The 22,898-nt window shown below is 42.7% G+C and overlaps 1 protein-coding gene across 12 annotated transcripts in view; it reads left to right on the forward strand.

Moving 5' to 3' along the window:
- Nucleotides 1-22,898, forward strand: part of ZNF518B (zinc finger protein 518B) — a 70,733-nt gene that overhangs the window by 12,721 nt on the left and 35,114 nt on the right. For 7 of the 12 annotated variants that reach the window (XM_074274801.1, XM_074274804.1, XM_074274800.1 and 4 more), the window contains exon 1: nucleotides 11,878-12,033. The exons of 1 other annotated variant lie outside the window; for it this stretch is intronic. The gene's annotated coding sequence lies outside the window, so the exon portion shown is untranslated. Of the gene's footprint in view, nucleotides 1-11,877; nucleotides 12,034-12,927; nucleotides 13,123-13,189; nucleotides 14,682-22,898 lie in introns of those variants that run through there. 4 more of the 12 variants (XM_074274808.1, XM_074274807.1, XM_074274797.1 and 1 more) reach the window with 4 other exon arrangements.

Raw genomic sequence — 22,898 nt, forward strand, 5'->3', positions numbered from 1 at the left:
TATGAATACTATGGAATATTATTGTTCTGTAAGAAACAACCAGCAGGAGGATTTCAGAAAGGCCTGGACGGACTTACAGGAACTGATGCTGAGTGAAGTGAGCAGATCCAGGAGATAATTGTACACGGCAACAAGAAGATTATATGACAATCAACTGCAATGTACTTGGCTCTTCTCAACAGCGAGACCATTTCCAATAGACTTGGGATGGAGTCATTTGTATCCAAAAAGACGACCATGGGACTGAATAGGGATCACAACAGAATATTTTAACCTTTTTTGTTATTTCTTTTTCTCTCATTTTTTCCTTTCTGATCTGATTTTTTTTTTGTGTGTGTGTGTGCAGCATGATAAATGTGAAAATATGTTTAGAAGAATTGCACTTGTTTAATAGAGATTGAATTACTTACCCTCTGGTGGAGGGGAGTGTGGGGAAGAAAAGGGAAAAATTTGAAATATAAGATTTTGCAAGGGTAAGTGTTAAACTATCTGTGCATGTATTTTGAAAATAGTTATTTTAAAAAATTGCTTGTTTAGATACTTTTGACAATTTATCCATTGAGGGATGTTTTGTATTCTTAAATATCTGACAAAGTTCTTTGTATATTTGGGATATGAGCCCTTTTTCTGAAAAACTATAAACATTTTCTCTTAACTTTCTACTTTCAATCTAATCCTGGATACTTTTTAAATTTACTGCAATCCAAATCATCCATTTTACATTTCACAATGCTTTCTCTTACGCATTCATGATTTTTTTTTCTTCTATTCAGAAGTCTGATAGATGAGATGTTTCATATTCTCTCATTTTATTATATCTTCCTTTATATCTAGGTGATGGATCCATTCTGACCTTATCTTGGTAAATGGAATAAGATATTGGTCCAAGACTGCTTTCCAATTTTCACAATAATTTTAACTAAATAGTGAATTCTTATTCCAAAAACTTAAATCTACATTTGTCAAAAACTATACTGTCATTATTATAATCATTTACTATCATGAATTGCATTTCTGCTCAGTTTTGACTCACTTTTCTATTTCTTAACCAGTATAAGTATCGGATAACTTTGATATAGTTAATGTTTTATAATATAGTTCAAGATCTGGTACTGCTAAATCTATTTTCCTCCAGCATTTTATTTTGTATTTTTGATGCTTTGTTTTTCCAAATATTTTTGGTATCTTACTAAAATTTTTGATAATTTAATTGGGATACATGGGTTAGTAGAGTTAGGTACAAATTGTCATTTTTCTTATATTGCCTTTGCCTGCCCATGAACAATTAATATCTTTCCATTTATTTAAATGTGACTTTATATAAAAGGTATTTTATCATTTTCCTTATGTAGTTTAAAAAAAAAGTGTTCTGCAAAAAAAAAAAAAAAGTTTTATTATCCCATAGCCCATTCTGAATCTTTCCATTTTTTTGTTATACCTTGCATTTCTAATACAATACTGAATAATCTTGGTGTGACTATGGTTATACTTGTTTCAACTCTGATCTTATTGGGAAGGATTGTAGCTTCCTCCATCACAAATAAAGCTTGCTGATGGTTTTAGAGGATTATCATTTTAAGATAAAATCCATTTACACTTTTGTTTTGAAGTTTTTTTTTAATAGGAATAAGTGTTGTATTTTGTCAAAAGCCTTTTTTTTTTTTTTTTTTTTTTCACACCGGCTAGTTTTCCTTTTGTTAAATCATCTCTGCATTTCAGGATAAATCTCACAAGATCACAATGTATACCTTTTGTAATGCCCTCTACATAGTATTTTATTAGGATTTTTCCATCCATACTTATCAATAAAATTAGTCTATAATATTTTTTTCTCTGATTTTTCTCTTTGTTTAGGTATCAGCATTTTATTTGTTTCATAAAAAGGAGTTCCATAGGATTCCTTCTTTGCCTATTATTTCATATAATTTAATATTGGAATTAGTTGATTTTTAAATGTTTGATAGAATTCACTTGCACATTCGTCTAATCTTGATAAATTTTTGTGTAATTATGTAATGTACTGGCTAGCTTTCTGGAGGTCCTCCAAATGGGCCTTGGTTTTAGCAGAATAACTACCACAAGAATAGTCAGGAATAAAGTCCAAAGTCTTTATTATCTCTTTCACAGTCTGTCTCCTTTGCCTGGGGCTGAGCTAGCTTTCTAGGACACCTTCACATGGGCCTTAGTCTGAGTGGAGAAGTGAAAGAGGACAGACCAGCCATCATGAGGATCTCTGTTTTCAAGTTTCTTCAAAGTCCTCCTCTAAATCTGACTCTGACCTCTTAAGTACTCTATTACAATTAAATCCTTTCATCATACTGCGTATAAACAAATCATTATATCATTGTTGTAAGATAAAATCAATCAGAGGAAACTAGAGAACTTATCAATTCCACTGAGTTAACATCTTATTGTAAGAATCCTTGCCTCAAGTATTTCTCCAGAGTTCTGGCCCATTATATCTCCTGCTTTCTTTTGTTTCAGAACACAGGTGATCACACCTTCCCTTGTTTCTCAGAAGAGGGGGTGAAAACACCAAAAAGGAGGTAATCATGCCCTCCCTGACATTTCAGGAAGGGAGATGAAAATACCAACAGGATGTGGGGAGTGAAACCAGATTAGCAGGTTTCTGAAGGGTCTCACATAAAGCCATGAGTATGGGAGGTATTACACAAGCACATAGGAATACAACACAGGTTAGTAGTGATGTAACAAACAACATGAGGAATTATACATGTCCATAACTCCTAGAAGGAAGGTAAGCCAAGAGATAGTCCAAAACTAATCTATTGTCTATCACTTAATGTGTCTGGGAATCCAATGATTCCTGCAAGTTTTGAAGTCCAGCAATAGTCTCATCATGTGTTAGGGAATCCAATGATTCCTGTGGGTTCTGAAGTTCTGTAACATCAGCCATGCTCTTTCAGTGTCAGATGTTTCTTAGGTCTCCTTTTTTTTTGTTTGTTTTTTTGTTTTTTTTCTATTTCTCTCAAGGTGCTCATTGGTACTTATCTGATTCCTTCTCCATCTATAGAAAGACAAGCAAACCTTTTCCCTCAAGCAGTTAATCTATCTGGTCCCTTCTATTTATCATTTTCTGGATTTCTCCTCATCACCTGGCATTTATCTTGGAGCTGCTTGAATTGGACATTGCCTTTCTGTTGGGTTACAAAGCTTGTAACCTTCCCAGTTGTAATCCCTTTCTCCCATCATATTGCTTTTTGGCTGATTGGCCATATCATGGTACTGAACTTCTAAAGACTCTCTGCATGTAAACTCAGATGCCATCATGCCCCACCTGTTTTTTTAGCTGGCCCCCACCTCTCATTTTCTTGGGTCAATCTACAGTCTGAGGCTCAGTGGAAGCCTTGTAGCATTTTGTACACGGGGTTTTGGGTCTTGATCTCTCACCCTGTCTTCTACTCTATCTCTGTGCCAACATTGAGCTTTCATCTACCCTACTTTGCCACACAGAAAGCGTCAACGAGTCTCTCTGGAAGTCCCTTGGCAAGAGGGACCTTGTCTTCCCATGTTCTGCACCATAGCCTGAGTGTAATAAGCATTTGTGCCCACTGTGGCACAGCGTCATATGATCTCTTCTAAAGGAGCATTTTTGGGTAGTCCCAGAATAATTCTACAAATCTCATTAGCATTTTCTTTAGAAAGTTGTTTATCTAGAAAGTTGATGCATTTTAAGCAATAGGTTGTATGACAGCTGTCTGCAGATGTCCCACAAAATCAGCAACAGGTTCATATGGATCTTGCTCTATTTTTGTGAAGACTTCCCCTCTATCTTGCCTTCCTGGGAGGGTGCCCCATGCTTTGATAGCAGCAGCAGCAGCAATTGTTATATGCTATCAAAGGGTAATCAATCTATGCATTTGTGTGCCTGCTAGTTGGTCAAAGGTGATTTGTGTTTAAACTCCAGTTTTCTTATTTCAGTGGTTTATTCTACAGAGTTCACTATACTCTGAAAGCCACAAGTTTTGTCCAGGTTCTAAACATGTCCTTGGTATAGATTTCCAATCATAAGCCAAATTCTCTATTACCCTAATACCATCTTCACATAAGACAATGTAGCCCCATAAAGAGTGCGAACCTTTTTCAGATTTTTGATAATTTCTGGATTGAAAGGAGTGTATCTTCTCCTGGCTTGACCTGAAGTCAAAATCTTAAATCACAAGGTATGGTACTACTCTTAAATCAGGTATATCCTGTCCTTTTTAAGCTTTAATTAGTATCTTTTCTAAATATGTCATAGGGGGTGGACAAAGCTGCTGCATTGGTGGTGCTTATTGTGCCACTGCCTTCCCCCCTCCTGCTCCCTCCACGGAAGAAGGGGAAATTGAGGGAGAGTCATGAGATGGGGAATGGATCCTGATGTGAAGTACCACTACATTTAATTCCTTTCTTGTGTAATTCTTCATGCTTTTCTGTTAGGATTACAAGGTGAGAACTCGGGTTGTCTGGGCAGTTCTCTAGCTCAGAAATCACACCTTTAGTTCCGGCCTTTAGGGGGAGTTTACAACTTTGAACTTTTGAGGAGGAGTTTACATATTTAAAGGAGTTTACACAACCTTTAAAAGGAGCAAGTTCATTGGTTGAAGTAATTTTCCCACAAGTCCTTGAGTTCTCACATGCCCATTCTCTGGGAGGATAAAAGAGCCTAGAGTTAGTTTGACGGATATTGAGTTTAGACGGTGGTCTGGAAGGAGAGTCTAGCTGAAGGCTCCAGAAGCTTCCTAAGAAACCTGCTCATAGAGGAAAAGGTTTTACAGAAAAGAACTCTCCTCCCAGAGAAGGATTATAATTGAAAAGATGACAGGACCTTCACATTTTGGCGCCCAATGTGGGGCAAGGACTTATTCTGAGCCCTTCAGAGGAGCTAGCCTGGACCTTCGTACTTTTCAGCTACTTTGTTAGTACCATCTCCCTCCTGCTCTTTCTCTTTTTTCTTCTAATACTTGTGTAATTCCGTAAGGCCAATTGTTTTATGTTGTATGTGGAATGTTTCTTCAGGAATTGAAACGGGACCATTATCATTGTAATATTCAATTAGTTGCTCTCCCACTAGTTTCTGCTTACTTGGCTCTAATTTTTCTTCCTTACAGAACCAAGGAGACGTGTACTGTAATGTTTCTAAGAGTTCAATGATCTACTTACAAGTTAAAATCAAACCTTATTTTTTTATTACCTTAACTATGCACTCTACACACTTCCTTTGGGTTGGGGAATGTTCTTTTCTAAGCATTGTACCATTCCAGCTGAAACACTAGTTTAGCCCTTACCAAAGTTTCCTGTTTGTCTATTTTTGTACTCACCCTATTTCTGGATCACTGGGACTTTGCCATTGAACTCAAGATTTTTTCAGTGGCACTGCTGAGTGTAAATCCTTACATCCACATTCAGGTGCCAAAATGTAATGTTCTGGCTAGCTCTCTGGAGGTCCTCCAAATGGGCTGTGGTTTCAGAGAATAACCACCACAAGAATAGTCAGAAATAAAGAGCAAAGTCTTTGTCTCCTTTGCCTGGGGCCAGGCTAGCTTCTGGGAGACCTTCACATGGGCCTTGGTCTCAGTGGAGAAGTGAAGGAGGATAAGCCAGCCACCAAGAGGATCTCTATATTCAAGTCTCTTCAAGTCCTCCTCTAAGTCTAATTCTGAACTCTTAAATACTTTATTACAATTTAATTCTTTCATCATACTGAGTATAAGCCAATCTTTACATCACTAGGGAGCTATTATTTGTTGTAAGATAAAATCAATCATAGGAAACTAGAGAACTGACACTAAACAAGATAACTGTTGTCTCATCAATTCCACCGAGTTAACACTTTGTTGTAAGAATCCTTGCCTCAAGTATATTTCTCCAGAGTTCTGGCCCATTACACATTTATTAGTTTTCTAAAATGGGTTTATGAAAAGGACAGGAACTTTGGAGAAATATACTTAAGGCTCAGTATAATTGATTTAGTCCTACAACAAGCTGTTAGTGGAATTGAGAAGACAATGCTTATCTAGTTATATATGTACTTAATATCCATGTACTTTAGTACTTGATATAGTTATACAAGATTGACACCTATGATGATGCACTTATGAGTATGTAAGAGCCAACAAGGACTGGGAGAGGGACATTCAATCTCTCACCATCATGATGGCTGGCCTGTCCTCCATGTCTCCAGAGAGCAAGGCCCATCTTAAGGCCTTCCTGAAAGGTAGCAGGGCCCCAGGCAAGGAGACAGACTGTGAAGGAGACAATAAAGACTTTTGGAGTTCATCCCTGACTATTCTAGTGATCATTTTGCTGAAAACAAGGCTGATCCCGACACCTCCAGAAAGCAAATCAAAACATTACAATTGGCATCCGAACATGGACTAAGAACCTACATCTGTGGTTGGAAATGGGGTGAGTACAAAAATAGACAATCAGGAAACTTTGTTAAGGACTAAACTAGTGTTTCAGCTGAAATGGGACCAATGCTTAGAAAACAGCCTTCCTCACCCCAAGAGAAGTGTATAGAATGCATAGTTAAACTAATAAAAAACCAAAGTTTGATTATAATTTGGGAGCAGATCATTGGACTTCTAGAAACATTACAGTATATATCCCCTTGGTTCTCAAAGGAAGAAGAATTAGAGCAACACAAGTGGAAACTAGTAGGAGAGCAATTAATTGAATATTATAATGGTCCTGATTGAATTCCTAAAGAAATATCTTCTATGTATAATTCAATACAATTGCTTTAAGGAACTACGTAAGTATTAGAAGAAGGAAAAAGAAGAAAGAGCAGGAGGAAGAGGGTACTGATAAAACAGTTGAAAAACATGAAGAAGGGGGCAGCTAGGTGGTGCAGTGGATAGAGCACCAGCCTTGAATTCAGGAGAACCTGAGTTCAAATCTGATCTCAGACACTTAACACTTCCTAGCTGTGTGACCCTGGGCAAGTCACTTAACCCCAGCCTCAAAGAAAAAAAAAAAAAAAAGAAAAGAAAAACATGAAGAATTAGACAAGAAAGGAGTTAAGTCCAATACTGATGAAATTAAGGACTATGGTGCTTCACAGCAGGAGCCATTAGGGTATTCCCCACCCCCTGCTCTACCTCCCTCAATTAACCCTTCTTGGGTGGAGAGAGGAGGAGGGGGAGGGGCAGTGACAATCAGCACTACCCATGAAGCAGCTTTGTTTATACCAAATGACAAGATTACAAAAGGAGCTAGTTAAAGCTAAAATGAATGACAGGATATATTTGATTTAAAAATAGAATTGTGTGGAGCAAGTATGAAGTAAGGATATGGTGAAGAACTTACAGCAATGTTAAATTCCTTTTCTGTATTCTATCTTCTCTAGGTCTCTGACCTGCATAGGTATGTTCAATGTTTAGGCTACTAATTGCTTAGATTTTTTGATGACATTTATGTCTGTCCAGGCAATCGATGTTTAGGCTACTAATTGTTTAGTTTTTGAGATACATGATGACATTCAATTAACTGGTGAGGAAGGGGGGACACCTATCTCTTAATGTTCCCCAAACTCATGATGTAATCCTTTTGCAATTAAACCTATAAAAACTGTATATCTTCCCTTAGTTCTTTAGCCCTTCTACCTTGAACTTTCTTTCTTTCCCTCCTCACGGTGGAATTGCTCATTCTCATGAGAATTTGTTAAATTAACAACTTTTCTGCTTTTTACTTCAAGAGGTCTCTGAGAAGTCATTTTTGGATAGGATTTTCTATCCCTCACAGAATCATACTGTTATTCAAGAGTTTGACTTCAGGTCAAGAAAGGAGAAGATACACTCCTTTTGATCTGCAAATTTTCAAAGATCTGAAAAAGCGTTGCAATCTTTATGGGACTACATCTTATGTTAAGAGAATTTAGGTTTTGAAATTTTAACCTCTAGTGATTGGAAATCTATAGTTTAGAACCTAGACAAAACTTGTGGTTTTGGAGTGTAATAAACTCTGTAGAATACAAGACCAATGAACTAGGCAAACTGGAGTTAATATACAAATCACCTTTGACCAACTAGAAGGTATAGGTCAGTTTGCAGACGCTTTAGCACAGTTTAATTACCCTTTGATAGAATTTTTTTTGGTTTTACAACTTTGAAACTTAACTATAATGTTCCTATAAATTTTCATCTTGAAATGTTTTTCAGGATTTTTTCTACTTTACTGTTTATTTCTAAAACTTCAGGGCAATTTTTATTTTATTTTGCTGAGGCAATTGGGGTTAAGCAACTTGCCCAGGGTCACACAGCTAGGAAGTGTTAAGTGTCTGAAATCTGATTTGAACTAAAGTCCTCCTGATTTTAAGACTGCTCTATCCACTGCACCACCTAGCTGCCCCAATTTTTAATTTCTTGAAGCATAGTGTTTTAACTCTTTGGATCATAACTGCTCAATCCAACTTTTATTTCTGCTGCTCAAAATTCACTTTGAAGCAATTATTTTAAATTGTTTGAGAGGAAATTTGGGAGAGTTAGGTAATTTGTCTTAGTCCACCATCTTCCCAGAATCCTCTCTGGAGCAGACATTTTGAAGAGAGACTTTGAACAGATTATACATAGATCTTGTAGCAATTTTTGAATCTGGTATAGGCAATTCTTTGGGAAATGGTTCAATGGGATGTGCCTCTATTATAAAGGAACTTAGGAACGGAACATTTCAGTTCAAAGCTTCTTAGAAGGGTTTTATAAATGTTTATGAATTGAGCCCTACTGAGAGGTACATATATTTTATTCCCCCTCCCCTACTTTCACTTCTGATAAACTGTATAGCACTTCAGGCAGGCAAGGTTGGGGGTTCAGCATACTCCTAAGTGGCTACATTTCTCAATAGGGATTAGTTTGATATAGTGCTGTTTTTCTAAAGCAGTTGTTTGAATGGTACAGTGGAAAAAGCATTGACCAAAAATCCCACTTTTGATCACCACCTGTGTGACCTCTGAGAAAATATCTTTCCTGGTACCTTAGTTCCACATTTGCAAAATAAAGAATTTAATCAGACTGGTACCGAGGAAGGATACCTGGTTCATGGTGACCAAGTATCAGAGGGATAAATGACTTTAGTCTTATATCTCCAATTAGATCTTCCCTGAGGTCCCTTTTAGCTTTGAGGTTTTAGATATACGTGGTTCACAAGTAAGCAGAATCTTCTAAAAATACATTTGACAAATAGCCATCTAGCAGATGAAGACTTGTAGTGACACTTCACCTCTTGTAGTCTACTTTGGCCAATTTATGGTACAAGGAGCCATAAATAGTGAGAATCATGCATGGAGCTTAAGTTCAAATTGCAGTTCTATGTTATGGGCCAGAATTTTGAACTTGAAACAAAGGATTTTTACAAAGTATTAACTAAGCGGAATTGATGAGACGATGGTTTTCAAGTTTAGTATGGTTCAGTATGATTGATTTCATCCTACGGTAAACAGTCATTTCCTAGTGATAAAATGATTGGTTTATATTCAGTGTAGAGCATATAAGCTAGGAGCCTCAGCTAGGTTTATAATACAGAACTAGAGAAGACAAGCGGACTGGAGGCTGAAGCACAAAACCTTGGACTCGGATTCATCCCAAGATCACCACCATCCTGTTGGCTCGATGAAATGATTCCCAAGTTCCAGTTTGTCATAGTATAAGATGAGATAACTTGGAGAATTTGGTTCAGAGCACAGCTTGGAAAGAATGCTGGCTTTTGTTTCCTTTGGATCACAGATTTAAAGCTTTGGAGGCTGTCTGGTCATAGGACCTAGGTTCAAATACCTCCACTTATTCCTTCCAGAAGTATCAAACACTCATATACTCAACATTCCCAATTAAAATGAAATTTGGAAAAATCTTTAAAATAAATGACTGTACTGTTCTCTGTTTTGGTTTTCCTGGGGGTCTCTGAGGCAGCCTTCTTTTCTGTTCAGTGGTCACCACAAAAACAGCCAGGTGTTAAAAGTCCAAATCCTTTATTGTCTCCTTCCTGGGGCTGGCAGCTTTCTGGAGAGCCTTTCCGACCCGGCCTTGGTCTCGGCCGGAGAAAGTGCAGGAGGCCAGGCCAGCCCCCAGGGGCCTGACTGAAGGTGAAATGAATTTGGCTTCTTGGCTGTGAGAGCGTCTAGTGCGCTTGTCTTCTCTGTCTCCTCCTCTGTGAGACCTTAAGGTCCTGCCTCCAGTTCTCTTGTCTTCTCTGCCTCTCTGTCTCTAGCTCAGAATCAGCCTGGTTGAGGCTCCAGCTTATGTGCTCTACACTGAGTATAAACTAATCACTGTATCTCTCGGAAACCATTTGTTCTAAGATGAAATCGGTCATACTGAACCATGCTAAACTAGATAACCACTGTCTCATCAATTGGACTTAGTACCTTGTAAGAATCCTTCGTTTCAAGTTCGGCCCATTACAGTCCTAGAACTTCCAACATGCATGGCCTCCAGGAGGCCCTTCTTGATCTCCTCTGCTCTTTTCCTGCCCCTGCCAGCTAGCTTGCATTTACTCTATTTAGATTGTCTTTGTATTTGTCTTCTCCCTTTGAATGTGAGCAGTTTGTAAGTATGGACTGTTCTATTTTGCTTCACCAGTGCTCGGGCAGAGAACTACTTGTGATTCCTATGTTCCGTCTCCAGAATGAGGTCTCCGGACGGTGTATGCTAGGGGTTAGGACTGGAGACTGCAGCTGGGTCTAGGAGGATGGACCTGCTTTAACCCGCTTGCTTCTTTTTCCCTTCACTAGTTGATTAGTCCCACAAAGTAGCGGACAGTATGGTCCAGGGACGTTTGATCCCCCAGGGATCTCTCAAGCCTGGTTCGAGGGGTTTCCTGTGAACCTGGACTTCGGATGCTTTAGCTCAGGAGACCTCCCCCAGGACACTTGCCATCCCCCTCCACTGGGCAGAGAAATTAGCCCACCACAAGAGCATTCACTGAATGAGCCTAGGTTCCAGGGAAGGTGAGCCCCGATTTATGAGGCAGGGGCTGTGGACGAGCCCCGCTCCTATTACTGGCCACCTTGACTTTTAAGGGGCTGTCAGGGAAGTGGTGCAGTGATTACTCTGAGGAGAAAAACTTGTTCAGACTTAAGGGCAAAGATCTCCCCAAAGCTTCTCAAATTGTGGGTCACGACCCCATGTGGGGGTTTTGTGTGGAGAGGTTAGAGGGGGCCGACTGGGGGATGGGGTCCAGTTCCCTGAGGCTGTTCCCCGCAGAGCGCGGCGCCTCCCCCACCGCCAGGAACTGGGCCTCTACATTTCTGGTTCTCACGTGTCCGCGCATGCCCCCAGGGTTCCCTGCAGGGCCGACCTCGTGCAGGGGCGAGCTGCAGCCTCGCTAAGGGGTGGAGGACGGAGCCCCAGGACGTAACTGCGGAGACTCGAGGTCCGCCTTCCACCCGGCACGGACACGTGGAGGGCTCCCCTCCTCGGACCTCCTTTGGTAGCCTTGGAAACAGCAAGCCCCGTTTTCTCCCCGCCAACGCATTGCCTCGGGTGGATCCCCAGCATGCGTGGGTGCTTGGCCGTGCTCCTGGGCTCCCTCGGGCGTCCCTTACTCGTAGGCTGCATTTCCACCCCGCCTGAGAAGGGGAACTGCCCGTGCCCCGCTCACGGCGCGGAGGCAGCACCTGGTCCGTGGGACCATTCCCATGTAGAGCCCTCCGTGCATATGGCGGCGGGATGGGGGTTTCGGGTAACGCCCAAACCGTCGGCCCAAACGCGTTCCGTCCGCCTCGCCCCAAGGGCGCTCTTCTCCCTGCTTCTCTCGGCCCGGCCACCTGGGGTCTCCCTTCTCCCGTGGCAGGGGCTAAAAGCTGGAAGGAAGGGAGGTAGCGGCAGCAGCTGCGGGATCGGCGCCTACAGCGTGCGACAGTCACTGCGCATGCTCGGAAGGCTGGGGGCGGCTCCGCTCACCGAGTAGGGAACTACAGGGCAGCGCGCACCTCCATGATCCGCGGCGGTGGCTGCCAGAAGCGGATGCGTCGCACTGGGGCGGGAGCTGCCGGCTTGGAGCGAGCGCCCCGGTCGCCGGGGCTGCCCGGCCCGCCGGGTGAGTAGCGTCAGTCCGCAGTAGCTCGCGGCCCGCACCCCGGCTCCGGCCCGGCTAGGTCGGCCTGTTCTCTGGTGAAAGCCCGGTCCGGGCTGGGGTTGGCCGGGGGCAGCCTCGCAGCCCAGACCGGGGTCTAGCAGCGCGGCCTGCGCGGCCTGCCTGGCCTCGGGGCCCGGGAGCTCGGAACCGGTGCTGCAGGAGAGTTGGCGGCCGGGAGGGGGAGCCGCAACCTGGAGAGCAAGTCCTTCCCAGGCTGGGCTCGGCGTCGACTTCAGCGCGGTTGGGGGCGGGGAGGAGAAGAGGAGGCCGGAATGGCGAGACCGAACCCCGGTCCAGTGGCGCGACCCCCTTCGGGGCGGAGAAACGAGAGGGGAAGGGAAGGGGGAGGGGCAGGCCCCCTGCTGAAAGACAGCTGCCGAGGGGCGGGGCAGGGCGGGGTAGAGTAGAGGGAGCCCAGCAGAGACCTCAGCCTAGACCGGACCTGCAGGCCGCGTGCGGTCTTGAGTGGACGTGGGAGCAGCGGCCTTCAGCGTCTGCTCGTAGGCCTCCCCTCGTCTTGCCCCCAAGCAGCTAGGATGCCTCTAGAAGCGTTGCACCCACCGGAGACAGGTGTGCACAGTCTCCGACTCCAGCTAAAAGGACCTCTGACCCCTTAGACTCCCCGGCACGAAAGCTCCAGCCCGCAACGCTTCTCCCCTTTGTCCCTTCATGAGCCCCATGGTTGAACTGGAGGAGAATGCAATCTTAGGGGGAGACGGGAGGTCTGGGGGACACAAACCTAGGGGATTGCAGAGCTCTGAGGGGCCCGTATACATGGGGGAGCACAATGGGGGGGGCAGACTAAGGCAGGGTGTAGGCCTGTGGGGGGCGCAGGTGCTGCGCATCCAGCAGTGGCACCGAGCTCCCCAGAACGGAACTCACGCGTGGGGAAGCCCTGTGACGTCACATGGGGGCAGTCCTGCGCTGTGAGCCTCACGGCGTGGGCACGCTCGGGCAGCTGCTCAGCGTCCGGTGAAATCTCCCGGGAGAAGAGGCTGCCGCAGCCCGGTCTCAGAGGCCCCGTCCGGCGGTCGCCTCCTTGGTGGCCGAGTAAGTATCTCGTCCCTTCGGCCCCCCCCTTTTCCGGCAGGCCCCCTTGGTTGGCCCGTTCGGTTTGGACTTAGGGCGGTGCCCTTGTTTTTATTTCCCGAGAGTCCCTGTGATGGCCCTGGTTGGGTGAGAGGAAACTGGGAGGAGGAAAAAACCCAGATGAGCGCGGAGATTGCGCTGCGCCCCGCGCTTAGAAATCGGAAAATGGGCCTTGTGGCGTTTGCAGCCCCGCGGGGTGCCCTGTTGGGCTTCTGTCTCCCCGCGTTTTTGTTAGCGGTAGGCCCTTTCTGGTGCTCTCGGCGCCAGCGTTACCCTTCGGAAGGGTGCATTCCTGCATTGCAATGACTGGGGTGGCCGGAGGCACTGGGGCGGGGCGCTGGGTTCGGAGCCCCCGACTCCGGGAGCCGCCTCGGTGCCCCCGCCTGTAAAGCGACGGGGACAGCAGCCAGCGCTCGCGATAGTTAAGACGAGGTGGGCTCGCGGGAACTCCCCGTGAAGGCCCGGGCCTTTCCTTCCGTGGAGTGGCGGAGACCGGGGCGGTTTAATAAGCAGGCCGGAGCGGCCGGGGTCTCTATTCTGCAGCGGGGGTGTGCCTGGGCCAGAACTGGCAGTGTCAGCTGTGGGTTTCCTGGGAAACCGCCACAGCGCCCCCTGCTGCAGCTGGATCTCGGTGACTGTCGGCCTATTTCTCCCCGAAATCACTGGATGGCGCTGCGGATTGGCCCCGAGCCTGCGCACCGCGTGTCTGAGTGCTGAGCGCCCGCTCGGCCCCCCCAGTTGTTTCCCCGCGAGAGGAGGGGGCCCGCCCGCACTTTCTGGAAGGCCCTTCCCTAGCCCAGGAGGCAGAAGCTGCTGTGGGACATCTCGCTTGCCTAGTTAGACGCCATTTCTGAGTTCCTGTTTTGTAATCCAGAAGACAGCGGGGAGCCGAGGGGGTGCGCCCCAAGGGTGACCTCAGAGCCTTTGCGGAGGACTTACTCTGCCCCATCCCCCAGGGCTCAGTTTTCTCTGGAGCTGGGACCGCGGCCCCCCCCTCTCCGGGAGGCAGGAGGGCCGCTGGGGGGGAATTGTGAAGTGCTAAGCGCGGCCCCTGGGAGGCTCGGAAGGCTGCGGAATGCCAGCTTTCCTGTGATTGTCCTTTTAGCTCCGTTTTCATGACGATCACATGATGTGAGTGCAGTTTTCTGGTAACATGCAAAGCATCCTAGAGCTGTTTGCAGCTGCAGAGTGAGCTCCCGGGTGCATGTGAGAGGCGGGGAAGGAGGACTCAAGGAGCGGGCCTCTCAGGGCCGGACGCTTGGTCCCCGCGACCAGGGGCATAACCTTGGAAGAGGGGTCACCTGAGTCCAGGCTTCCCGTTGGCCTTTCCCTGGCCTTTGGCTTCCCTGAGCCGGGATCAGAACCATTAACGAGCTGAGCAATCCCGGCGGGCTCCCTCGTCTTGTCTGATGGCGCGGACGGCCGGGCCGTTTTCTGACCCTTGTGCCTCGGCCTTTCCAGTCGCGGCACTCTCTGTTGGTTAGAGGCCGAATAGCGTCCAGACTCTCCGAGCCACGGAGGTAAGAAGTGGGTGGACCGGGCCCTCCCTTTGTTCTGCAGGCCAGAGCACCTTAGAGCCAGTTAGGCCCCTTCTCTTGCTAGCAGCTTTAAAAAACTGGTTATGGGAGCCGTGAAATGGTCACCATTGAAAACGCCTGTTCCCTGCTTCAGGCTACGTGGGCATTTATTGTGTCCTTTACTCCTTTGCTTGTCATTATTTGGTGCAGTTTTCTTGCCCCTGGGCCCTTTCCCTTTTCAATAATGGTAGTAGCGGTGATTTTAGTGAGCGTGGAACTCTTCTGCCTTGGGTATTGCTGCTTTCCCCGCCACCTTGGGTAATGGGCAGTTCTGGATTCCAGTTTTCCCATTCGTCAAGTGCGGAGACTGGTGTTTACTCAGGAGTTGATTATAACTTATTCTATATGAATTAATGGACTAATTTAAGAAGAAAAAATCCAGCTCTGGTTTCTTGGCTCTAAGTTCTTCCTTGATCTCTAGGAATCAAGTTAGGAGCTAGTCATTCCTGGAAGCCGCTAGTCTTGCCCCCGGAGTGATTTTCTTTTGTAACACACTTCTTCATAGGGAAGTGGCTGCGTTAGTCATAAGATTAGGGGGGTCAAATTTAAATTCCACTAACTATTTATGAACTGTGTTTACTTTTCTGACATACAGCTTGCTTTCTCATTAAATGGGTATAGTAATCTTTGTACTTTCTTGCAGGATTGTTGTGAGCAAAGGACTTTGTAAACCTTAAAATGCCATAGAAATGTGAGTTATTAAATCAACTTTACCTGTTTTCTGCACTCTTCTTACCCCCCCTCAAAAGAAAAAAACAACAAAACTTTGATGATGAGAAGAAAAATGCTAAATATATGAAGTATTAGTAAACATTTAAGCCATGAATATTTGGGGTGGGGAGGAGATGTAGTAGTAGGGGAATGGGCGATGAATGGGGAATGGAATATAGATCCAAACTTTTCAGCATAGAGATACAAAAATATAAATGGTCTCTTTGAAAAAGTTTCGTGTTTGACAGATTATTTTATGTTTATTTGGAAAATATGAATTCATTTAAAAAGCTTTTTCTTGTTAAAAATGGGTTCACAAGAAACCAACCTTTGAGGATTTCATTATCTTCCTTCCCCTCAAACTTTTGCCTGGTCATAATTTAGAACAAATTGTCCAGGTTAAGGTAAAACAAAGGTTTTAAGGTAAAACAAAAACAAACTTTCAGTGTCAAGCAGAAAATGAAAAAAAAAAAAAAAAAAAGGAACTAAAGACTACCTCTTTCTGTCTTACTGAATGCAGCTTTTCCCACATGAAACTGTTTTTGATTTTTTAAAACTTTTTTCCCAGAGACTTGAATTAAAAAAAAAAATGCCTTTTTAATAACACTGACATATCCTGATAACTTGACACTCAAAATTTTGTCATAATTAAAGCCAATCAGATACAATGACCACATCTGATGGAGTATGCAGCATTTTATACTTAGAAAGCTCTTGCTTTCCAGAGGAGGAAAGTATGTTTTATTATCTTTTCCTCCCAGCTCCTGATGTGGTTTATGGTCATCTAAAAACTCTTCTCACCAATTCTTTGCTTCAGTTTCATTCATTTCTGAAGATTAGAAAATGATTGGAAATATGTCATATTAAGAAAAAAATTATAGCATTCAAAGACTTTGCCTACTTACGTTGTTGGAGGGTTGTACTTGACAGAAGTTTAGGCTGTGTTCCTTGACTGAACCCCTGAAGAAGTATATTATTTTGCAACATCAGAAGGCACCCGTTGAAGAATCAAGTTCAAAAATACTCTTCTACTGTCCCTTTCCAGCTCTAAATCCTATGCCATCTTCTAAGGTTTAGTACTTCCTCTACTTAGCCTATAATTACATTGCTCCATTCCCATTCTGTCTCCTAAAAGACGTTTACCCAAAGAATTCTTCACCAAATGCAGTATTGTGGTTTTTGTAAATTTACAGTTTTTCTTCATGTTTTAGTTTTATTTCAAACTGGCCATTTTGCCACCTGTCCTAGCAGTACATGTACTCTTCATCCTCCACCCCCTCACTCCTCTTGCTCTGGGAATCATAGTCAAGTCAATGTTGCCGTTGCTTTTGGAAAGAGCATGTTTCACTTCTCTCCTCTGTGGGTCAGTTATCCCCGTGATTTCACAGACTGAAAAACCATCTTTGATTTTCAGAATTTTAAAGTTTAAAAAGACTGTCCTTTTTGTATTTGTTGAACACTTGCTGTTAACCATAACATCACACATTGATGGTACAAATGCTTTTCTTTTTTTAATTCATACTACACACAGTGACATCCCAAAAGACTGTAGGTTGGTTCTGCAAAAGGCTATTCAGATTTTCCTAATCCATATTGTCCAACTTACAAGTAGAGGTTCTCTCATGATATTTCTGTGCAGCTGTTTTCTATATTTGGTTATTTGAAAGTATTGATTGACAATCTGTTTTGATAATAATGGTTTATCAGTGGGAATGATAACTAAGGGGATCCAGAGTACTCAAGAAAGATCCAAGCCATTCTCCACTTAAACCCATGAAAAACTTAAGATTTCTTTGACATATTAGAAGGCTCTTTGATCACTTTAGCAAAGGGTTTGAAAATTAATATTTTTGTTTAAAAATTGCACCAAATTAATTTTTGTAATACTTAAGAGTTGTAGAACAATTTTCTTGCAAAAATTCTTTAATTTTTGATGATTTTCTTTTTTTTTAAATTAATTTTATAATTGTAACTTTTTTTTGACAGTATATATGCATAAGTAATTTTTTTTTTATAACATTATTCCTTGTACTCATTTTTCCAAATTTTCCCCTCCCTCCCTCTACTCCCTCCCCTAGATGACAGGCAATCCCATACATTTTACATGTGTTACAGTATAACCTAGATACAATATATGTGTGTAAATCCCATTTTCTTGTTGCACTTTAAGTATTGGATTCCGAAGGTATAAGTAACCTGGGTAGATAGACAGTAGTGCTAACAATTTACATTCACTTCCCAGTGTTCCTTCTCTGGGTGTAGTTATTTCTGTCCATCATTGATCAGCTGGAAGTGAGTTGGCTCTTCTTTATGTTGAAGATTTCCACCTCCATCAGAATACATCCTCATACAGTATTGTTGTTGAAGTGTACAGTGATCTTCTGGTTCTGCTCATTTCACTCAGCATCAGTTCGTGTAAGTCTCTCCAAGCCTCTCTGTATTCCTCCTGCTGGTCATTTCTTCAGAGCAATAATATTCCATAACCTTCATATCCCAGAATTTACCCAACCATTCTCCAATGGATGGACATCCATTCATCTTCCAGTTTCTAGCCACTACAAAAAGAGCTGCCACAAACAATTTTTAATGATTTTCTTGCAGAAACCAGTTAAATGCAAATATTTTGATTTGAAAGAAAAGGGTAAAAGTTATTTGGCTTGTCCAAAGTAAGTAGAGGAGGTTGGACTTAAACTTGGATGTTCTTACTTCAAGGACAGTGCTCTTTCATCTACAAACGAAAAGGAGGAGAGGGAGAGGAAAAGGAGGAAGACAGACAGGAGGAGAGAGAGAATCAGAGTGTCTGTCATTGTAACTTGTGCAGACTTGCTGAAGTTGGGCTTTTTTTTTTATTCACAAGCAAAACTTGTCTCTGAGGAGACTTTAAGCCATTCTTCACTCTATCCAGGTTACTTAGTCACCAAAACACAACATAGCTTCTAAATAGGGATCCACTTGAAAATGACATATATCATTACATACTAGTGTTATAGTAAATCTTTCATCTATGGCACTTCCTTTTGTTTATGGCATTATGGCCAAGTCTGACTTAAAGATTTTATTAAGGAAATTGACAAGGAGGGTGCCTGAAGGGGGATAAGAGGGATGGGAAAAGGGGGCTGGCAACTTGGCTATCTAAGGAGTTTAAAAAGAATGCCAGCATTTAGCTTGGGTAAGAAAGAACTGGGGTGTCTTAAAGGATTTGAAGGGCTAGCATTTGAAGAAGCAGTTAGAACCCTTGCTTGGCCCCAGAACAAGCAGCAAACACCAGAATACAAAGAGGCAAATTGTCGGCTGGATATAAAGAAGGGGGGGTGGAACCCAAAGTGGAATGGATTCTCTGGCTAGAATAGGTTTTTCTTCCATTTTCGAGTGGAAGATGGCTTGATCACCTGTCAGGGATTTTTGTAGGAGGAGGCTAAACATTTTTGTTAAGGTAGAAATTGGATTAAATAGCCTCTGAGGTCCCTTCCAGATTTGAGAATTTGCCAGAGAAGAATACTTTCTACTCTTTTGCAGGTCTAAAAGTCATGATGCTAGATTCTAATTTCCAGATCTTAAAACATTTGGACTATTTTTTTTAACTGTTTTATTTGTTTTATTGTTCTGAGTCTTTACAAAATTTCTTTATATCCAATCTTTATAATAATAAATGGATGTTATAGCCAGTGTCTGCTATATTTTAAGCCCTTTGAGGCATTATTGGCAGCACTTGAATCATTCACTAATTAAAGAAAAAATCAAAATCTGGTCAGAGGAATCAAGGAAAGAAAATCCTGAATTCTTCCTTTTTGTGGAAAAAATGAAAACTTTCCATGCATAAAGAACTATTTAAAACTTGAAAAGTTGTGAAAACTACATTTTTTGATCATTCATTTTAAAGTCCTATGGAATTACTTGTCCTTATTGTATTGGTTAGACACATAAGCCTCATTGATGAGATTCAAAATGATTTACTGCTTAGTTTTCCTGTTCTGTAGGTTTCGGAATAAAGGTGAGATAACAGTATTGAAATATCTTAATGATACAGTGGAAAGGGCTCTGTAAACCAGAAGTGATTTTCTGATTCCAAATCTAGCAGTTAGTTCCTTATTATCTCTTCATTCTGATCTTGGGGGAGAGGCTGCCAGAGGGACCATTTGAGTGTACTTCTCTTGCTATTTCCTGCTAATATAAACTATTAGAGGGGATATTCATTAAAAGTGGGTGGAGGTGGGAGCAGAGGGGCATGACTTCCCTGCACAGAAAGGGATGCCTGCAGGAGCCCTGTCTTTGGAGCAGCAGGAACAATGGGGAGGGAGCCCCATAATGCTGATGGCCACAGCTTTCAAGGCATCTGTGAGCAATCAGATGGGATGGCCCAGAATCAGGACTGAGTTAGGACACATCACTTCAGAGAACAAGGAGAAACAGAAGCTAAGAGCCAGGCTGTCCAGAAAACAGGGGGAGGAGAACGAGTCAAATTAAATAGCTTAAACTGGCATCTTGAAGAAGCCATCTGAAAATAGATGTTACCATGGAGATGTATTGTTGAACAATAAACAGCGTTGCCTGGCGACCACACTTAACCTGACATCTGGAGAAAATCACTATGTGGGCAACGGGAGAGCTCTGACAGAAGACCGTGTAGGAACACGGTTTTCGTTTAATGTTGTGTCCTTGCCACCTTGGTGCCCCAGGTAACTCTTTGAGCACAGATGGATTATTGATATGCACCGGCTCCAGGACAAGTTATCATTTGGATGATATCATGGGTCAATTACTGTAAATAAAAAGAGAATGACTTTCTGTAGTGCTTATGACCCTTCAGAGGTGATTTTAACCTAATGCCAGATTGGTTTTTAAAAGAAGCTAGTCTTCAATGTGGAGTCCCTCTGTTGTCTCTTCCCTGGCAGGACTTTTTTCGAGCTTCTTTGATTTCTCCACCCTGCCCCCCGAAGCTCATTATTTTGTAAAGTCTCATCAGCCTTGGTACTCTGCCTCATTCCTCAGCTCAAACATCTTGTTTCTCATCTGCCTGCATTACCTTGGGATTGACTGAGATTGGTCTTTTCAGCTTTTTATTTTGTTTTCCCTTATTAGATTGCCTACTCCTTGAGGGCTTTTTTTTTTCCTGTTTGATACAAAATAGGTACTTAATAAATGTTTGATTTTTGACTCAATTCACGATTTTTTTCTCTATAATATGACATCTAGAAAGACTTAACTTGGAGAGAAAATGTGTTTGTTTTAATTTTAAAGGTAGTGGCTTCATTCTAATTGTCCTGAACGTCATGAAATACCTGGGTTTTGATCATATTTCCTACTTGTTCTTTGTATCACTTTGCGTATGAACACAACTTTTGTACATAGCAATGTAAATTCGAAATTTTGTTTCTAAATGCACTATCATGAAAAATGCTTCTGTTAGGAACTAAGTATATTCATTCTTACTACCCAGAACCAAGTAGAATGGGACAGCTTCTTTAGTGCAGACACCTGAGGGTGGGTAGGATGACTTGTCTGGATCAGATCTGACAATTTGGGAGCATTCGCCTTTGGAGATTCCTACCCAAAGACTTCTGTGGTTCTCGGCCTTCTAGAGGGCCCAGAGGTGCAAGCTCTGGGCATTTGATCTCCGCTCTCCTGGAGGCTGTTATCTCTGTGCAGATGGCCTGCAGACCCGGTTATGTGCACCTCATCTCTCCTGCTTCTAGGCAGAAGCTTCTCTAGCAGTCCCATAGACATCTCCAGCTCCAAATGGCCCATGCTGACGGACACTGCCATCTTGCCACTCAGACTTTTGATGTGGGCGTCATCTTCAGTTTCTTGTCCATGCTATGTTTTCACAGTCTCATCTTCTCACCATCCTGGGGAAGGCTTCTATTGCCTTTGAATTGGCCTTCCAGCTTCAGGTTGTTCCTTCTTCTGATCTATAAGCACAAATGGGATATCACTCCCCTGCTCAGTAAACTCTAGTGGTTCCTGTTATCTCTGGAATTATAGGGAATGATTACATAAAATTTAATTTAAAAACAATCCAATTCTCTGACTTTTCTTTACAACATTAATAGTTTTCTCACACTTTGTTCTCTTTTTACTTGACTTTACCAGTGACACTAACCTTATTATTCCTTGTACAGAGATTTATTCTCTTACATCAATATGCAAATTTGACTCCTTGGCAGTTGACAGCAGTGCTGGTGTAGCCTTGTGCCAGGGGTTCTTCCCCCCCCCCCCCAGTCTGTAGAGCTGGGAGCCCTGGAGAGGGGGAAAGTCTGTGGGATAGCCCACTTACTTGCAGAGATGTCCTTGGCACTCCAGAGCTTTTAGTCTCTGCCTTTTCACTCACTATTTCACATTCCTGGAATTTTTAAGAGTAAGTACTTCATTATTTTTTGGTGACTGGTCTACTTTGTCACTTGTTAGAACCTGAGGTTCTGCGAAGTGATGCCATTGCAGTAGAACCTGTTGGTAGGTCTCGTGGAGCTAGAGGACGAAGGACAGCCCATCATCAGAAGATGCATTGAACTGTCCAGAAAATTGTCCTACAAGCTAATGACTTTTTTCAGCTATAATGACTCATGCTTGTTTATTAAGCTTTACTTCTACATTGGTAGAGGGGGTACCTGTGTTGATGAAATCACCTCTTCTTGAACTTGTCAGAACATCCTATCTAATTCTGTGAAATGCTTTATATTTTAAAAATCAGTTTTAGATTCATTGTCTTATTTTAGTTTTACTTGTCCTAACTCTTGGTGAATACTAAAGGGAACTGAGTTGTTAGTGTAGAAAACATGGGACTAGGATTGAGATCTTCTGCTTTATAAACCATTGTTATTAGAATGACCAATTATTGTCTTTTTTTGGTTTGTTTCAAAATACCAGTTATGTTTTATATAAGACTGATAGATAGTCTGTGTTGGTATTGAATTGACTTAAGTTATTGAGTACAACCCAAAGTTTTAAATTGACATTAACTTCAGAGTAACTTTCTATAAAGAAAGACACACAAGCAATGAAGATGGCACAGTTACTACCTTTTTCAGAAGGGGAGTAAAATACTATTCCTTTTTCAGAAGAGAAGTAGAGTGCTATTGGGCAGCTTATTGATAAAGGGGCCAAAGTGCTGGGTTTGAAGTCTGGACTCCTCTTCCTGGCCTCAGACACTTGTTTGCTGGGTGACTTTGGGCTAGTCACTTTACCTTGTTTGCCTCCATTTCTTCATCTGTAAAATGTGCTGGAAAAGTAAATGGCCTACCCTTCCAGTATCTCTGCCAAGAACACTCAGGGGGGTTATAAGGAGTCAGACCATAGGATTGAAATGACCAAAGAACAGCAGTGGAAGTATGGTGATGCTGTAGGCATCATTGGGAATTAGATATTCTTACTTCACTGGTAGTTTTGAAGCAGAAATTGTGGGGATTTGCTATTTGATTTTTTTACATTCTCTTCCCTCCACCTTCTCTACCC

The sequence above is a fragment of the Sminthopsis crassicaudata genome, chromosome 6, assembly GCF_048593235.1.
Source record: "Sminthopsis crassicaudata isolate SCR6 chromosome 6, ASM4859323v1, whole genome shotgun sequence".
NCBI lineage: Eukaryota > Metazoa > Chordata > Mammalia > Dasyuromorphia > Dasyuridae > Sminthopsis > Sminthopsis crassicaudata.